The sequence below is a fragment of the Panthera onca genome, chromosome B1 (assembly GCF_046562875.1).
Source record: "Panthera onca isolate mPanOnc1 chromosome B1, mPanOnc1 haplotype 2, whole genome shotgun sequence".
Classification (NCBI taxonomy): domain Eukaryota; kingdom Metazoa; phylum Chordata; class Mammalia; order Carnivora; family Felidae; genus Panthera; species Panthera onca.
Window position 1 is genome coordinate 195,678,158 of NC_138342.1, and position 19,586 is coordinate 195,697,743.

Here is a 19,586-nt window from a genome sequence, read left to right on the forward strand (position 1 = left end):
TAAGTACCCTCATTATCTCCAAGCCTTAAGATCAGTTAGCACAAATCCTCCATGTAATGGAAATGGTATGCCGGTAATCAAGCCCAAGTGGATCCAAGTGTCTCAACTAAGCTTTGTGTCTCAGATTCAGAGAGCCTCCAGGCCTCCTAACTCTTGGAGCAACCCCTCTTTCTCAACCTCTGGCATTGAAGAGGCTCCCTGTAAACAGCACATAAAAGGAAGAAAAACCCAGATCTGCTTCACACATAGCTTAACGTGATTGAGTGTGCTGTAAGCACATGTGGCTCATGTGTCGCTACTACAGAGCTATTTAGAGGTGGTGTTAAAGGTAGTTGTGAAGGTTTAATGCTATATGCACTAAGCTGTCTTTGTAGTGAGGATAAATTAGTGTGAGATAAGTTTGTACATGAAGTCCTAGGCAGGGACAAAGGTCTTGGCTCTTTGATCATGGTTCTCAAGAGATCAAGATTAATATGGGAAACAACGACACTTGGGGAATTATGCAAATAGGCATTTGGGGTGAACTATGAAATGTGAGGTTATTTGTGTCTCAGGTTAATGTCTGCCAGAAAAGATCTTCCACAGAGGAGGTATTCAGTCAGCATCCTAGTTAACAAGATCATTTGGCACTTTCAGACAGCTTCTGTCCCCAGCCACCCCAATACTTACATGATGGGCTAGGACAGAGACTATGCAGGCACACGATAGCACAGGCTCCTTCTCACCAAGGCTGTGCTTATGCTCACTCCTGACTGAGCACTTTGCCTGTCATCAGCACAGATTTCACTGGTGGTAGTAATTGACTGGAGTGTTGTGAGTGTCTCGGATTGTTACTACCTACTGGGGCAAGTAATCTGAAACGTGGTAAGTTCCTGGGCATCTCTTGGTAGCTCCGTGCCTATTGACCCAAGTGAATGGGAGATGATAGCACTCAACCCTGATAAGAGACTGAGCCCTCCAGAGATGAAACCCTGCCCCTCCACTGCCATTAGCAGGGTGAAGGTTGGCCAAGAATGAGGGAAACCTAACATGGATGATGGAAAAGGAAGGTCAGTGTTAACTATAGCCCCTGAACCAGAGGTGGCAGTGGGCACTCAGATTTGTTCCACTTACTAGATCTAAGTAATCTTTTTATGAACCTCTCGCTGATTACCACCACGCAGAGCCGGTGACCGAAAAGATGGATCTGAGCAGCACAAAAGGCAAACACAACACAGAAGATGCTTCCATTGCCCCTTATTTCCTTGGCCCAGCTCTAATTTCAGAAATCCCAGATCAGGCAATTTCATGCAAATTGACCCTTAGACTGACAGCATTCCACCTCAACTGCCTTTCCAAGTCCCTCTGGCCCTAAGCTAGTGCATTACAGAAGTGAGGGGTGGTCAAAGTACCAGGCAATCCTCAGCCAACCAAGGATGGGAGCTGGAGTTTAAGGCTGCAGCCCACAGACCGATCTGGGAAGCCTTGTGTGTATTTCTCCGATGTCCCTGCAGAATTCAATTCTGCAGCAATGACATGGACAATATACTGTCTTTCCATCATGTTTCTGTTTCATTACTCCTACTTGGAGTGAAGTCTCAAGCACACCGCCCCAAACTCAGACTCACTCTCCGAGATGCAACCCAGAGACCTACATTTTATATAAACTTGCTAGACATTAAAAATGATTCATATATACTGATTTATAATACTAGTATTATTGAATTCATACTGGATACGTGGGTATTATGTGTGCACATTAGCATATGTAAATAAGATTATTCCTGAACGAGCTGGGGTTTAATTAACAGATTAAATTTTATACTGAAATACATCTGTCCATTAAAAGTCTTAAAGTATACAATTATCCATCTGCTGAGCTGACATTTTTCAGCCTGACATTTAATATTGTCGCAAACAGGCAAACAGTTCTACTGAGCCTTGCGCAGTGTTTCGGAGGCAGTGTCTCCAGGCAGAAACTTTTTAATTAAAGTTTGATTTAATGAAAATTATGATTCACAAAAACAACTGCTTCAAGCAATATCAAGTATCCAGACTGGAAATAAATGCATCAAGTTGTAATCCGAGAGCTTTCAATCACCTCTAAGTTTGTGTAACAGTCAAGCATGAGTGTCAGACCTCCGCCACTACCGATTTCCTTGCGTCTACTACCTCGTATCACTTGTAAACAAGCTAATTTCCCTTTCTGGGAGTGAGGGGTGCTTTTCATTCTTGTTATACTGTTTTCAATTTCAGACTCCCCACAGTGACTTACACACAGTAATGATGAAGGGAATACTGCCTAACATTCTGTGAGCGCACAGTATTGTAATAGCTGATATTTCACACCTACGTTCCCCTATGTAATTTTCATAGCACCTCTATGAAATAAAGTTATCATCCCACTTTCTAAATGAGGAAATTATCATATAGGGATAGGAAATGAATGTATCCAATACCATGCCCAATGGTAGCAAGGATAAACCACCCAGCAGTCTACCCCCTAACTATTCATTCCTAACAACTAGACAGTTGTGGCTAAAAAATATTCCAATATTTTAGGTAGGTGATTCTTCACATCTCAAGGCTCATAGAAGTATTGTTTTCATCTCTGCAATTTTTTTTTTTATTTTCCCCTTTCTCCTTGCCAAACTACTTTAGAGCCTTCACGATTAATATTGGTAGGATTTTTTCTTTTAGTTTTAAAAACAATTTCACCCTTATACTCCTCTAATAGCATTGCATACCTTTACACCTCAAATATTAAGAAGAGACTTCATTTTCCCTCTAAATTAAGAAAGTCATTAAACACTTAGGTCAAAACACCAATCCTCATTACACCGCTCAATAAAATTCCCTTTATTGACACTGTATTTTAACTGCCAACTCACATTCCATTAAACCTGTTTGTATTTAAAACCATAAATATTATCATGGTGTTCACTAAGTTCTTTTGATATGCTCTTTTTGGCTGTACTCATGTAATAGACTGTAGGTCTTTTCTATTTATTTAGAGAAATATGCCAATAAGAAATAAGGTTCTCCTGAAATTACAAGACACAATTAAGCAAAATCATCTGTGGAGTTTAAAAATTACTTGAAGAAGGAATTGATTCATGAGGCAATGTCTTAGAAGCTGAATAAGCTGATATGTGAAGAGAGATAAAAGTGATAATACAGGCAAAAGCTCTAAACACCATTAAGAAGAGAATTATTTGTCATCCTTGGCTCTCTTACTCCATGTGGGAAGAGTGCAATACTGTTAAGTGCCAAAAACATTCTCCCCTCTTTCTGTGGTTCTAGATCCTGCTGCCCTGGAAACGTAACCCCCTGATAGGACAGCCTTGCTATTTATGTAATAGGTACCAACTCCCCACGAATATATTTCATTTCATTAAACTTTTTCAGGTTCTCTATGAATCACTGTTACTACTGACTGCCCTCTAAATAGAACTGGTTCAGTCAGAATGCTTGACATAGTAGGAAATAAGTCAACTTGTACCTCTGCTAATTCTAATGGGGGACACCACTTTTAACCAGTTCTCAGAATGAAGACTTCAGTGCATCCAAGTCAACTCTCCCTATTAGGGCTCAGACAGGGGTGTCAGACAGCAGTGAATGTGAAAAACACAGACTGCGGAAAGCATCAGAGACTCTAAGCCAGTATCGACATAAAACACCTGGAAATCCAGACATGTCTACCAAACACACGGAACACAGACAGAATGAAAACTACCATAAACGATTGTTTTCCCTCGGGGTTAACTAAGATGAAACCAATTGTATCCCTCTGCAAATGTAAACAATGATTCAAAACAGAAAAACTGAATCATTATGTACCAATTTATGAAAGGACAGAAAACAAAGACCTATTTAAACGTTCAATGCAAAGAGACACAGGAACACTTCTACTGAAATCTCAAGAAATGTTTGAGCCCAGGCACAGAGCCAGGATACAACAGAGGGGTGTCTGTGGGAGTCAAGGAATTTTAGGAGAGAAAAAAATTACCTTCAGAATTTTTTTTTCAAAACTCACCAAGGATAATTACTCATCTTTTTGTGTTCTAATCTTTAATTTAGTAAGCATGCATAAGTGTATTTACACATCTGTTTAAGTCCTAAGTTGAATTTTAACTAGTTTCGATTTCAGAGAATTACAAAAATAAAGGAGATAGAAAACTTTGCCTGTGATGTTGGCACTGCTGAGTACATTTACTAACCTACACAGGCGATAAAACTGTACATGACTAAACACAGACATGTGAATACATAAATCGTATGTATTCATACAGTGGAAGAAGAAGATGTATAAGAGAACATGTGTAATACATGTTTAATACATGTATTAATAGGCGTAAAGCAGATTTAATTCACAAAACCTTTATGCTGAGCAACTGAAGCCAATCACAAAAGAGCACCTACTGTACGAGTCATTTTGTATGGATGTTCTCACAGACAAAACTCATCTATGGTGCTATAAAGCCCAACAATGGTTGCTTCTTGGAGGAACAAAGACGGTCCTGAATGAGCAATGTGAAAATAGCCTGTGTTTTGACCAGGATGTGAAGTAAGGAGGTGTATACACGTTTGACAAAACTCATCTGACTATGTTCTTAAAGTATGAAGACTTCACTGTGTGTCAATTATTTCTAGATTTGAAAACATGTGAAAATTGATATTTGTGTAATTCACTGTATGTAAAATCCAATTTTTAAAAAATGTAACAGGAAGACATTAGAAATATCTATTTTTCATTTGAACTGTGACTGTAGATTACCAAAAATATCTTACCAACTTTTACTTTTACTCACAGCATATTTCATGTGTCTGCACATGTCAAAGAGACTATGGTGGCAGGAATAGTCAAAAGCAACGTTTCCAAAGATCATGACTCAAAACATTCTCATTTATTAAATCCTTTCTCATATGTAAAACCATTACTTCAGTTTTTCACATTGAACTTAAATGGCAGGCCCTATATATAGACAACTCACAAGAACAGATACTGTTCTTGATGCGATCATTATACAAAGGTTTAAATTGTCACTGAAGGGAAGATCTATGGTATGTTCCTTTGATTCATAATCATTCTTCCTTTTTTGGTTTTCCCATTATATTTTTTATTTAACCTTACAAATGTATGTGTCACTTTTCTAGGAGGAAGGTGGTGGCAAGGTTATTAGACTGTTGGATGGATTTAATGTGAGCCTCTAGGAAATATGTGAACCCCGTGCGTTTAACAATCTTCACCTTGAATGAATTGCTTGTTACATACAGATAACTCCAAGTATAATCTCTGGCTGTTAAATGTCTATTATCCCACTGGACTATTTCATAAATTAGGATTCTCTGAGCTTAAATTTCAGAAATTTAAATGAATTTCAAAAGACAATTCATAATGTTTCATAAAATTATGTTTGACAAACATTGAAACATACAAATTCTAATGGAATTATTCAACATTGATTACTATTTACAGGAGTAATTATTTGGCCTTTTAAAACCATGAAGAACAAAGGGAAAGTTGACTGTTGACTGTATGTTATGGAGAAAAACATCTATCGAAGGCATTACATCAGTAGCATCCTCAATGTCAGTGTTTCAATCCCAGAAATATACCTTTAAGTGTTTGCCTTAAATTCAAACTTACCAAACTTATTCAATTTACCACTCTTACTGTATTTACTGGGGGTGTTTTTTGACAGAGAAGTTTCAAAGGTATTTTTTTTCCCAAAGGCATGTTTGATTCATCTTTCACGTCAAATTTGCTGTGGACATACAATTTCCTGCATGAAAACTTTAGTCGTCTTTAAATCTTGTATATAGGGAAGTTGAGCATGAAAGATGCACTAGAGAAATCACAGGTGTATTGTTACATACTAGTTATGACTGTTTTGAAAATGTCACCATCGTTTCTGTAGTAAGCATCCTATTTTAGGACGGCTGCTTTGCATACCAAGCACAGACAGAGAACTCAACATCTTGAAATAAGAAGGGATATTTTCCTTAAAAGTTTCTGAACACTTTAACTCCTTTATACACTCATGTATTTGCATTAATCTGTCTTTAACTTCCTTGTCTATGTAACATTTTGGCAGAAGAAATTATGAATAGGTCTGTGTGACATAATGCACGCTGGCGTGAAAGGTTTAGATTCCCTTTGGAGAAGGCAACCCTCTAAATGAAGTCATCTTCATACAGGACAGACAGGAGCAGAATTTAAGGGAAACTCAGGAGAACAAGACTCTGTGACTCCATGGACTTTGTCTACCAGCAATGCAAATGATTTACCAGCAACACGGTCCACCCTCCCAGAGTTTATCAGTTCACCAGGTTTCCTTCTGTATGTGGCAAGAGAAAGCTTTCTGCTTGGCCCCGAATTAACAATTCTAGCAGGCAGTATTTTGTGATACCTGCAAATCTATCACAAGACATCAAGATTGCCAAGGACTCATGTAGGGAAAGTCACTCGAAACGTGAATTTACTGGTTTCTGTAAATGAGGGTCTACAGAAGTGTGGAAGTGGTTTCCATTTCCACACAAAAGAGCCCAGGCACCATGATGACGAGATGAGGGCTCTTACCAGGAGCTGTGTCAACTCATAAAGACCCCGGAACCCTCGGTCTGTTTTCTATTAGTATAGTCAACTTAATTCCTATTATCCAACTTCAGAGGGGTATTGTTAGGAGATTAAGTCAAACGACAGAGATAGAAGCACATTTTCTTGATTGTAAACATCATGAAAATATTTGAACTGTACTGGGTCACTGAAAAATTTGATTCCACTTCTATTTGTTTCCATTTTGGCTCATTCCTCATTTTCTCATCTGGGAGGGGAAAGCAAAGTCCATCCTCTCCTATAGCCCTCAAGTTCAAGGATATTAAGTGGCATGTGTTGGAGAAGAGAAACTTTCAGAGAATAAGAAACCTACAGTCTCTTCCTTTTGTTTATAAAAAGAGAAGGAATGGCTCAAACAATTTAAGTAATAAGAAAAAACGGTTCCTAAATCCTATCAGGGTGCATTTATACTGTATTCATATGGTCATTTAAATATAAAGTTATAGGCTTTTTAGGTCCAACTCAGAGTCCAAAGGTGGTGACAAGGGGCTTGGCGGGGGGGGGGACTGGAGATGTTTAAAGGTACAACTTCCAACCAGTAAATGAAGAAGTTCTGGGGATTTAACACTCAGCATGGCATTTGCCATCAACAACACTGTATTATAGACCTCCAAGTTGCTAAGAGACTTCATTTTTTTCACCACAACAAAGAAATTATTATGTGAGGTGACAGAGGAATTAGCTAATGCTATGGTAGTATCATATCACAGTGTATGAATATATCAAAACAATACATTGTACACCTTAAAATTCTCTAGTGTTCTATGTCAACTGTGTCTCAAATAAATAATGTGAGGCTTTCATTAACATCAGGCTCAAACATCTCTTTCATGTCCCAAAACCCAAAACCTAACATTCAGCCCCCTCCATTGAAAGGTATTCTTCAGAATGAAAGCATAAATTACTTTCAGGCTGCTACAAAACAGCAAGTCCTAAAAATCATCTAATACCTTAGGCAGCGTTGAGATTTCAAAATTTGCTTCAGAAGTAACTCTAGTTACCTCTTAGGACAATTACACTCACCTTTAGGTCACAGCCTGAGAGAGAGCACATTTCAGGCTTACAACAATAGTAAAAACACCAATCAGTACAACACAGCATTCAAAATTGTATACAGAAAACACATACACACAGGCTGTCTTTGCTTGGCTTGGCTCTCACGTGCTTGGTTTCATTTCCAAGGGTTTTGGTTAAATAACACCAGCACCTAACAACATTTCAAGTTTCAGTTCCCACATTCCCATAGTAATGATGAGTAATTTCATTAAGTTCTCACTTAGCAGCTAGCCCTTCAGTCTACAAATCCTGATGTAAATTAGAGATGTTCATGAAGGTCAGTGCCCTATCCCAACTAGTTCAACGTTTGCTAGCAATCCATCACCATGCTTCTGTTATTCAGTTTTCAGACAGGATATCTTGTAGTCATGTTCTCTCTTTGTCTCCCAGTGATAACCCTAAGTAACATTTCTACACAAGTGGACAACTCCAAGAGGAAGCAGCTGATAAAGAGGGAAGTACAGTCAAGAAACACATAGGAACACTAGGAGTTAGAATGAAATCTAAGTGGAGATCCAGAAGAAGTTGGCTGTGGGAAATTGTCATGGCTGTTGGTTCAGAGACTCTTGGTATAGAGCCAGAGAAATGTAGTGAAGGTGAATTTAGGGACAAAAATGAGGAAAAGATGATGATGTCCCCAAGGAAGACAAGTGGATAAAATAGTCCTACTCGAGGAATTCAGTAGTGTTCCACAATATTGAAGGCACAAAAGGATAAAAAGTTGAAAACTGATTCAAACTCAGAAATAAGCCTGACAGTTAGTGTAGGCATAGAAAACACAAGTACCCTTCAGAAAGGTCCTTGCCAAAGAGTCAGCTGTCCCATACGACCTTAAATGTAGCAACCAAATATTCCCTTCCAATGGCAATGCTGACTCTGAGTCAGACAGATGGAGGATACACAGAAAACATAAGTAGGACCCAGAAAAGGAGGCAGGCACTGGGACCTGAGATTTCTCCGCCCCACACTCACCTAAGATCTCACCAACTCCTCTGTGTGAAGAGACGAAGGTCACCGTCAGAGTAACATCCAGTTTTCATCTTAGTTTGGTAGCTAAAATGAGAACAGAACCAGAAACAAAAACCATTAATGCTCCATTTTTCAATGGGTCAAGTTACAGTGAACTAAAAAATGTCTTACTACTCATTTTCCTGCACATTTATAAGTAACAGTACCAGAGGATTTCTTTAGATCAAAGTTGATAAAAATCATGGGAAAATCTTAACTTTTCCATTAATAGGATCAGTTCTCAGTTTGCCTAACTTTCATGGTTCCAAAGTACCATTCAGAACAACGCACATATCTGTGCGTGCATGCGCCCAGGTGGGGAGCAAGGGCGTGGGAGCACATTCTCAAGAATAATGAAAACCTTGAAGCAAGACTAGATCAAGATATTTTTGACATATACAAATATCCGTGTCTATTTTGTTCCAATTTGTTAATTTCCACAGCACGTGGTAGACACACCACGATTAACATAGGTTTCTTCTGTAAAGTTCATGTCTCTGCTTTCCTATCCTTCAAGGTGACATCTCCACCACCAAAGATGGATTTAACAAGAAGCTTATTTTTAGCTCTCCATATGGTTAACTTAAGGCTGCTCTAGCTATTACAAGGCACATTAGTTCCTTGCCAGGATGTTTTTATCATGCAAGTAGGCTTCAGGCGTAGCACACTCCATGATTTTAATGTTAAATACCTTTCTTTGTCTTCTAAACATCTCTTTTCTTCAGCTCCGTCATTTTCCTACCATTCTATCTTTTGCAGGAGAGTGTGTTATTTTTATACTTGCTATTTTCAATCGAAAACGTTTCTGTGGTATTTTAACATTTCTATTTACAAAATATGATTATGGTTTAAATCGCTCCATAAAATCTGCAAGGGCTAACCACTTTGGCACACCTTCTATGTTTAACCGGAGTATTGTGTTCACATGTAGAAGCAGGTCTATAGTCTTTTGCGTTGAGAAACATCCTGTTAATCCCAAAGTTTTCCTAGTGCAGCTTTCCTAATGGGTTTTATACTTCTCATGCTTCCTAGATTGTATTTCGATCTTTTATATTTTCTCTACAAAACAATGACACTTCATTTTATAATCAATTTTACATTGTCATCAATAAAGTATTTATGCTAGATAACTTCCGTTTTTAGATAAAAAGCTTCTAATGTCATCTACTACTGATTTATATATAAATCCTATAATGTACCATATAGGGAATTTTGTTTATTTTATAAAGCCTTTGTTGTTCCTTGCTTGTGCTAGCATTAAAAGATAAATGACAATAAGATACTGCTCAGAGTTATTATGATTTTATGAACAATCTAAGGAAACCAAAATTGTGATACATAACTCAGTTCAGCAAAAGGTGGTCCTCTAAATTGTTCTGGGCACATTTCAGGCTAAGTTTTCAACTTTAGACAGAAACATCAGATCCATCTATAACTCTTTCTGAAACCTATTATCAAATGAGAAAAAATTTCCTAGCGGACTCCGTTATCTTACGACAGGGCTTTGACACTTGGATCAACTAATAATTGTAGCTGTTTCACATAAAAGGTCAGTTTTGACAAATGGCCTCTTGCACATGGTAAAAACACTCTTTCACTGTCAGGCTATGGTTTTATTCAGTAAATGCACTTGTACGATGAAAACCATCTTTGGATGGACCATGGTATATGCACAGGGCATTTGGAGGAAAACGTAAAGCTACATCTTTTTCTTAAATTATCTTCCTAAAGACAAAAGGAAATACAACTTAGTCTAAGAAGACATAAATAACAGTTACATGAATTATGAATAAGTCACCGTAGCTATTTAAGAATAAGCCCCTGGTACCAATCGAAAGTACATGAGGGTAAGAGACCTGATACAATGAGGCAGCGTGTTTATTATATGGTAAATAGTGGGTAGTAAAAGTCACAAGCAAACAAAAAATCTCAAGTAGTGACCTTCGTAAAAGTTTGGTTCAATGGGCAAATTCACCTGTATGGAGAAACAAACATTGTATATAGACATGTTCTCTAGTCTGTGCACATTTCTAGTCATTGTTGATTTTTTGAAAATTATCCCTGTCATTAGAATTAGTTCAAGTACCTTTAGGACTTTTCATGTAACAATGTAGTAACAGGTACCTTACACAAGAATTTCTGTTGTGTCACATACAAGAGGCGCTAAGTCACCATTTAATTGTCTGAGAAGTTTGAGTCTTTATTCTATGACCAAGAATAAATCCATCAAAGTAAGTGTTTATTTCAATGTCTATTGTGTGCTTAGCATGGTTGCATCATACAGGGAATAGGGAAGAAAAATAATTATGTCCATGCAAGTTAGTATGATAAGATGCACTGTTACAATAAGGGTTAAAAAAAACTGTGCCCAACAACTCAATAATTAAAAGGAGAGGAAGGTAAATGGGTAGGGGATAGGATGGAGTCCACCTAGCCTAGGATATTGGTTTTCCTTTTTGCATCACAATCTAGTAACACTTGGACAGTTAACACGAGTGCTTGCTGAAAACCATGAACAAGAGGGGGATGAAATTATGGGCAGTAGATCTACCTCTTACAGTGAGAGCAAAATACAGAGGAGGGAGGGAAACAGAGCATGAGTGGGTGAGAGAGGCCCAAGAACGTAAGGGGGGGAGGGAGGAATGGGGAGAAGGACTGATATGCAAAATGTAAAATTAAGATAGGCCTAGAAATCTAGACAAGTACAGAGACAAAAGGGTATATGTTTGCCCTTTTTGTTGCTCTTATTTTTAGAAGGCAGCAATAACATGAAATGTCATTTGAGACCTTCTCATCTAGTAACCAAGTGCTGAAACCACTGCCTTACTTATTGTCAAACTGTGATTTTTTTTTTTAATTTTTTTTTCAACATTTTTTATTTATTTTTGGGACAGAGAGAGACAGAGCATGAACGGGGGAGGGGCAGAGAGAGAGGGAGACACAGAATCGGAAACAGGCTCCAGGCTCCGAGCCATCAGCCCAGAGCCCGACGCAGGGCTTGAACTCACAGACCGCGAGATCGTGACCTGGCTGAAGTCGGACGCTTAACCGACTGCGCCACCCAGGCGCCCCTCAAACTGTGATTTTCGATAAGCCTTGGAATGGATAGAGTGGATGAATGAATGATGCAGGGAAAGTAAGCATTTGACAATTCACAATATTACAACAGTTACCTAGGGAGAATTCAAGACTCAGGATTAAAAAAAAAACAGTAATAATAAGCATTATCATAGCAACAAGAGTTGTAGCCACTAAGATGACCAAGAAGGAGGATTAAAGATAAAACTTGAAGAAATACTGTAGTTGAAACCAGTAAATGAGAAATAAAAGAAATATTAAGGAAAGACTAGTACAATAGGTTGCTACAAAAATCAAGGAGGAGGCATTTTTATGGCTGGTCCCATTGTATCAGATGTCAAAATGAAGTCAAGAAAAATGAGGCGAAGTCGATGAAAATAAAAATAGGAATTTGAAAGTTATATAGTTTCTGCAGAATTCTGGAGGGCAAGGGGTGAGGGCCATGAGAAAGAAATTTAAGAGTTACCCATGAAAATGCAGGGAAGGGAGCAGCCAGACTGGATGGCAGTTCCAACTACAAAGTTATGTGGGCTCAGTTCAGATCCCAAGGTTTCACCTCCCCACTTAACTGCTTATGTAATATGGACAATTTAGTCAGCCTGTTTTCCTCATCTGAGAAGATGAGGTAAATATCGCATCTATTTCATAAGGCTGTTATCAGAATTAACTAGCACAGGAAATACACTGAAGCATGTCTTGGCAATTTGTCATTGCAGTATTACATTGATAGTTTGCTTCTATTAGGAGGAATCAAAATGAAGGAAAAGAGCATGCCAGAAAAGAAGGGGTCATGTTCTAGGAACAAGAACCTTGAGGTTGCCTGATATTCTTACATTGGATTTCTGGAGTCTTTGGACCAGACCTAATTAAAATTGGAAGTTTTCATAGATTTCTAATCTTGCACTTCAAGTTTTTGCCATCAATAAGTAAATATTGAAGATGTAGGATTTAGGATAAAAAATTTTAATTTTCCACATTAAAAAAACCTTATCAAGTAAGTACATCTGGGACTTGTCATTGGCATTACGACAATTGTTTGACTTCTTGTAGTTCATTAAGAGCTTTACAAAATGATTTTATCGTATTGCCTTTCTCAATCTGCTGTGCAACAAAGTAAACTACCCATAATCCTTTTTTTGTAACCCAAGAAATGGGAAAGATGAAACAATAAAGGTAATTGACAAGATGACATTTTCTCTTCTAAAATCAGTAACAGTGGAGGAGTCTCCAATGGATTTAGGAATATCATAGCTTTGGCACCAAATCTCACGATCATTTGTTGAAGTATTTTTCTTTATTTCTTATTTTATATTTAATGGCACATTAGATCTTCCTAAAACTTGCATGTTTCTCACTTATGCACACTGCTTGGTTTCTTCAACAGTTGAGCAACTCCAAGTTACTCATCCCAATATGGGCTAATTTCCATTAAAATGGCTCCATGCAAAGAAAGGACCTCCACCTTATCAGATTTATATTGTGTGGTTGTTTAGGTTGAACAAAGTGACCAAAAGCTGACTCAAAGTTAAAAGAGTCAAGATATATAGGCTTGTTCTTTAAATAGTCTTTTGGAAAATGTTTAACTGTAATGCAAAACAACTGAGGAGCTTACAAATACATTGCATTGTTTTTAGATGTGCAGGCAACAGGACCCATGCTCTTATACTGGACTGAAATACCCAATTATTACCAATTCACACCAGATAGAAAGCCTGCATGTTAAATAACATCTTCTTGATTATTATACTTTCCAGTATGTAAGATTATAAGCCTAACTAATTCAATGAATGCCATCAACAGATTGTACAATGGGTCATTTTCACTGCGGGGTGTAAGAGAATTACTAAGAAAGTTGACAGGCACAGCATATTAGAAGACAATCTAGTAAATTTGATTAGTGATACTTGCAAAGTCAAACGCATTAAAAAAAACAGTGTTTTCTATACATACAGTGACATGGGAAATCTTAGGCCCTCCGTTGAGAAAACATACTTAAGATAGTCAGCTTAAAACAAACAAACAAACAAGAAACACTGATGCTCTGCAGTAAAAAAGACAATCGAGGTGTTTGAATTAAAACAAACCTGTCACTGAAAAAGACTTGTTTAACTTAAATTCAAATTAGATAGACAAGGTAGTCTTGTCTTCAGTAGAACCCCGTGATTCATCTCTTACATATGACACCCAGTGCTCATCCCAACAAGTGCCCTCTTAATGCCCATCACCCATTTATCCCATCCCCCTTACACTCTCCTTCCAGCAATCCTCAATTTGTTCTCCATATTTAAGAGTCTCTTATGGTTTACCTCCCTCTGTTTTTATCTTAAGAGCGGAATTTTTAATCAAAAGCCAGAAAATGCTGAGAGCAAGTACATGGATCCATTATTCAATTGATCTCAGGAGTGAAGGCAGGCTCTTGTCTGCCTTTCTAGGTGGGTCCCACAGATGCTGGGCAGACACTATGGAGTACCAATTCCCATTCAAACAAATCTCCCCATTGGGTCAAGATGGAGAGGGAGCCTGTAAGTCCTTGGTCCAGTAGCCATTACCCAATTTTCTCTGAGCCACCCACGATGCATTGCCAAGCCTTAGCTAAACAGCCATCAAAAGCAATTAGAGACAAGTTTGCCAGAAGCTATCACAATCATTGGTTACAATTAACCAATTTGCTTACAGAGTTAGGGTGTAGGGTGTTTCATCAGAAAATCTGGAAGAGAGATTTTCTCTCCCTAGTTCAAATTTCACCACTTCAAGCTCTAGATCAATGTTTTAAGATATACAATGCACGCCCCAAGTAGTTTTTTAAATTTCTGGTATCCACATTAAATAGTAAAAAGAAGTGAAATTTTCTAATTTATTTTGTCAGCCATATAGGTTTTATGGTGAACATATATAAAATGTATTTTTCCTACCAAGTCTTCAAAAGTCGATGGGTATTTTTTACTTAAAGCACATATGAATTCAAGCTAACCACACTTAGGAACACCTGGGTGACTCTGTCAGTTAAGAGTCTGCCTTTGGCTTAGGTCATGATCTCACAGTTCCTGAGTTGGAGCCCCAGGTTGGACTCTGCTGTCAGTGTGGAGCCCACTTCAGATCTTCTGTCATTCTCTCTCTCTCTCTCTCTGCCCCTCTCCCACTTACTCTCTTAAAAAATAAACTTAAAAAAAAAACCACATCGCAAGAGATCAGTAGCAACATATGGCTAATGGCTATCCTTTTGGACAGCCCAAGTATTTATGGTCCCCTACACTGATGTGCCCTTCTTTATTTTCTTATTCTGTGAAACCAGAGTAGTTGGTAGATGAAATGTTGTAAAGAAATAACTACAGAATGAACTATCTAAATAAAAGGAAAAGTGTGAATATCTACTGAGTGAAACTGTGGAGAGATAATGAAAACAAGAGTTTCTAGTCGGATGCCTGGGTGGCTCAGTCAATTAAGTGTTGGACTGTTGATTTCAGCTCAAGTCATGATCTCATGGTTCCATGAGTTGAAGCCTCACATCGAGCTCCCTGCGGAGAGTGCATACACTGCTTGGGATTTTCTCTCTCTGCCCCTACCCGACATTCTCTCTCTCTCTCAAAATAAATAAACTTTAAAAAAGTATCTATCGAATTCCAGATGTTTCACCAAAGCCATAGTGCCAAAATTACATTTAGACAATTGATTGCAACGTTTACTTTTCATCAGCAATAACAATAAAATGCTGCTCTGTAATTTAACTTGTTAATTTAATTAACATAGGAATCACAGTAGTTGTTTTAGAACCAATCTAACTTTGAATCCTGAATTATATGGATTATATGTCAATACAGATCTAATTGTGAATGATACATTTTCCTTCTGCTTTTTTATGATCAGAAATTCTACTTTAATTTCTTTTAATTATCAAAAATCTATCTCTACATAGATTCTGCCACTTTGTAACTTTGCCTTAGTTTTCACTTTTTAAAAATCTTATTAAGACGTCCCCCAAAATTATTGTTAAAATATTCTTAGTTCTCTTGTTGGCTATTCTGTATCTTACAATAAAAATACATGATTTGTTTCCTGATGTATATATTCAGGATTCATAGATTTGTAATACCATTTTTTTTTTACATTCTAAGTATTTTGGGGGTTTATTCCTAATTTCAAACTAAACTCAGATACAAGGTAAAGGCCAAAAGTGAATAATTCTTGTTATTCATCTGTAATTAGACTAACAGTTTTTTTTTCTAAAGTAGGACTCTACTTTCTTTTGCAGTCTAACCAGAACTTAGCATCTATGAATGTTTTATGTACAATGTATATATTATTTTTGAAAGCCTAAATTCTTAAAACCAGCATCCATATTTTAATATATTCTGAATCTAGTTTCCCACTCTTATATTTACAACATAAAATGATTCATTTCAACTCACTTCCCCCCAATATAGTACATTCATCAGCTTCCAATATTTGGTACCATGCTTCCCTATCACTGAATATTCTTCATTGAGGGTAATTCATTTCTATCCATCCTTCAACCCCTACATCAAACATTTCTTCTTTGGGAAAGTTTTCTCCAGAGCACTCCAGCTAAGAGCAATGTCCTTTTCCTCTGATCTTCTTTAACACTTATTACAAATAATGAAACGGGTGTAAGTGGGATTTTTTGAAAGACCACAAAACACTCTAGGGAAGCAAAGAATAAAATGAACAACTTTGCCTAACTTTGATTGCAGCAGTTATTGGATGGATAGAAGATCACTCAGAGGAACCACAGCTTAATGACCATACTTGGACTCGATATGAACATGCGGCTATCTGTAGCTGGGGCCATCGCACCATCTTCTATAGGCACTTCAGTAGTATGTATCAATCATGAGCATTCTAATCTCCTAACAGTTAGGCCTCAGGTCCCAGTAGAAACATTTGATTAGCCAAGATCAGCTGCCAGTTACTTAGCTGTAGATGGTGAAGAAAAAAGATCAATGTAGAATACCCATTCCCCAGGAAACAGGGGTGGTATTACAGAGGTCAAGAGGATGATGGCTAAATATATTATGATACTGGCTAACTCATTAATATGTTGAACTGATATGTATCCTTAGTTATTTAACTTCTCCTACATGTAAGTAATTTTCTCTTTAAAGTCAACATTTATGAAGAATTTTCTATTTCTCAGTATCTTCCATAATATCTTTCACATAATAGCAATCTAATTTGGTTTTTTTTCCATTTATTTCCTTTCAACAAGTATTTTCTTTTTACTATAATGTGAACATCCTTCAATAGATCTAAGATGGTGTGCCTAACTATGCACATGTTGATATATATTTTTCATATTAATTCTTATATATGTCTCAGTTATGTTCCAAAAGAGTGCATATTCTGTGTGAACATGCTAGGCTCTGGGACAGAAAGATGTAGACTATGTCCATGCTCTCAACTCTCAAGTCTAGTGATTCTGTTTTGTAGTTTTGGAAAATAATGACTGTGCTAAGTCATGGTCTAACAGCTTGTATTTTAAAACATCACTAATTTTGTATCCAGAAGTTTAGAATGTCTAGGACTTGAAAGCAACTGGCTAAATCAAAAAGAAAAAAAAAAATCTCATAAAAGCAAACATCTAAAGACTGTTACTTTAGTCTTCACAGTACAAAAAATAGGGCATTATTTCCTTACCAGTGTTAGTTTTACACACGCAGTTAACTATTAATAACCTCACTTCTAATTATATTCCTAGAAATGAGAAATAAAAAAATGTTCAGCACGTAACATATATACCATTCTCTTCTCTTGGTGTCTGATCTTTATAAAGCCAGTTTTGAAGAAGTCTGTCCGGTAACATTTGCCTTATGTCTTCATTTATATGCTAGTGGTTGAGTATCCCCTATGATAAACCAGAATCCTAAGCATTTCTGGGACCAGATACCTGAGAAATATATATAGTGCACCTTAAGCAATCAACTTTTCAGCGGGGATAATGACCTGTATTATACTACCAGGTGATCTATTAAAATTTGTATTGGACAGTTTGGAAAACTTAAGAGTTCACAGAACAGATTAGAAAGGCAATTTCTAGTGGAGGAAAAGTTCAGAGGACAGAGATAGGCCTACTGTGATCAGGGAAATTCTCTTAGATGCAATTAAAATCTAAGTTGAATTTAAAGACCCCACTCTGCCTCTCTAGCATCATGTACTGGTTACCCATCTACCTCCTTCCTCCTCCTCTCCAACCTTATGACTACAAAATCATGCCTTGACAAAAAGAAAAAAGCAAAAATACACTATTTGGACTTCATCAAAATTAAAATCTTCTGCACAGCAAAGGAACCACCCAACAAAACTAAAAGGCAGCCTACAGAATGGGAGAGGATAATTTCCAATGACATATCTGATAAATGAGTAATATTCAAAATATATGAAGACCTTATCAAACTTAACACCCAAAAAACAATCCAGTTAAAAAAAAATGGGCAGAAGACATGAACAAACAGTTTTCCAAAGAGGAAATGCAGATGGCTAACAGACACATGAAAAGATGCTCAACATCACTCATCATCAGGGAGAAACACATCAAAACCACAATGAGCTATCACCTCACACCTGTCAGAAAGGCTAGAATTAACAACACAGCAAATAATTGGTGTTGGCCAGAATGTTAAGAAAGAAGAACCCTCTTACACTGTTGGTGAGAATACAAACTGGTGCAGCTGCACTCTGGAAAACAGGATGGTTTCTCAAAAAACTGAAAGTAAAACTATAATATGATCCACCAATGGCCCTACCATATATTTACCCAAAAGATACAACAAAAATGCTAATTTGAAGGCATACCTGCACCCTTAAGTTTATAGCAGCATTATCAACAATAGCCAAATTATGGAGAGAGCCCAAATGTCCATCAACTGATGAATAAGAAATATAACACACATTACATATATTATATACACATATTACACATAAGTGTGTATACATATACATACAATGGAGTATCACTCAGCTGTCAAAAATAATCCAATCTTGCCATTTGAAATGATGTGCATAGAGTTAGGGAGTATTAAATAAGTCAGAGAAATACAAATACTATATACAATTTCACTCATATTTGGAATTTAACAAACAAAAAATGAACATGGTGTGGGGGGGGGGGGGGAGGGCAAACCAGGAAACAGACTCTTAACGCTGTAGAAAAAACTGATGGTTACCAGAGGGGCATTGGACAGAAGTGATGGGTGAAATGGGTGATGGGGATTAAGGAAGGCAGTGCCCTTGTGATGAGTACCAGGTGTTGTATGTAAGTGATGAATCACTAAATTCTACACCTGAAATTAATATTGCACTGTAGGTTAACTAGTTGGAATTTAGATAAAAATCAGAAGAATAAAATGGTGCCTTGAGGTATTTTTGAGTCTTTGTTCTTGTTGCCATAGAACTGCCAATATCCTTCTTACTCAAGGTTCAATTCGAACTGAGTTTGAGTTTCTAACTATTTGCCGAGTCCTGTAACAGGGAATGTCATTACCAGGAGACCTAGTCTCTGCCCTTGATACATTCAGAAACCAATACAGAGGGAATCATCCCACAGCTGTAAAAGACCTAGGTACACAATTCTGTAACATTGGAATTGAGTTAGACATAGCTTTCTTCAAATTGAAATGAACTGGATGGTGGTAAAACAAGAGAAGACTTCACAGACAAGGTAGAATTGGCTTAAGATTTTCAGTATTGAGGGTCCTAGGCAGGCTATCCTAGTTATAACTATTTAGTGTTATAAAAATACCCGGAGCAGAGTGTGTACATGGGTTGTACCCCACCACCATTGATAGGTTGAGTCGCAAACCAAAATACTCACACTTTGGCCCACCAGGGTGCA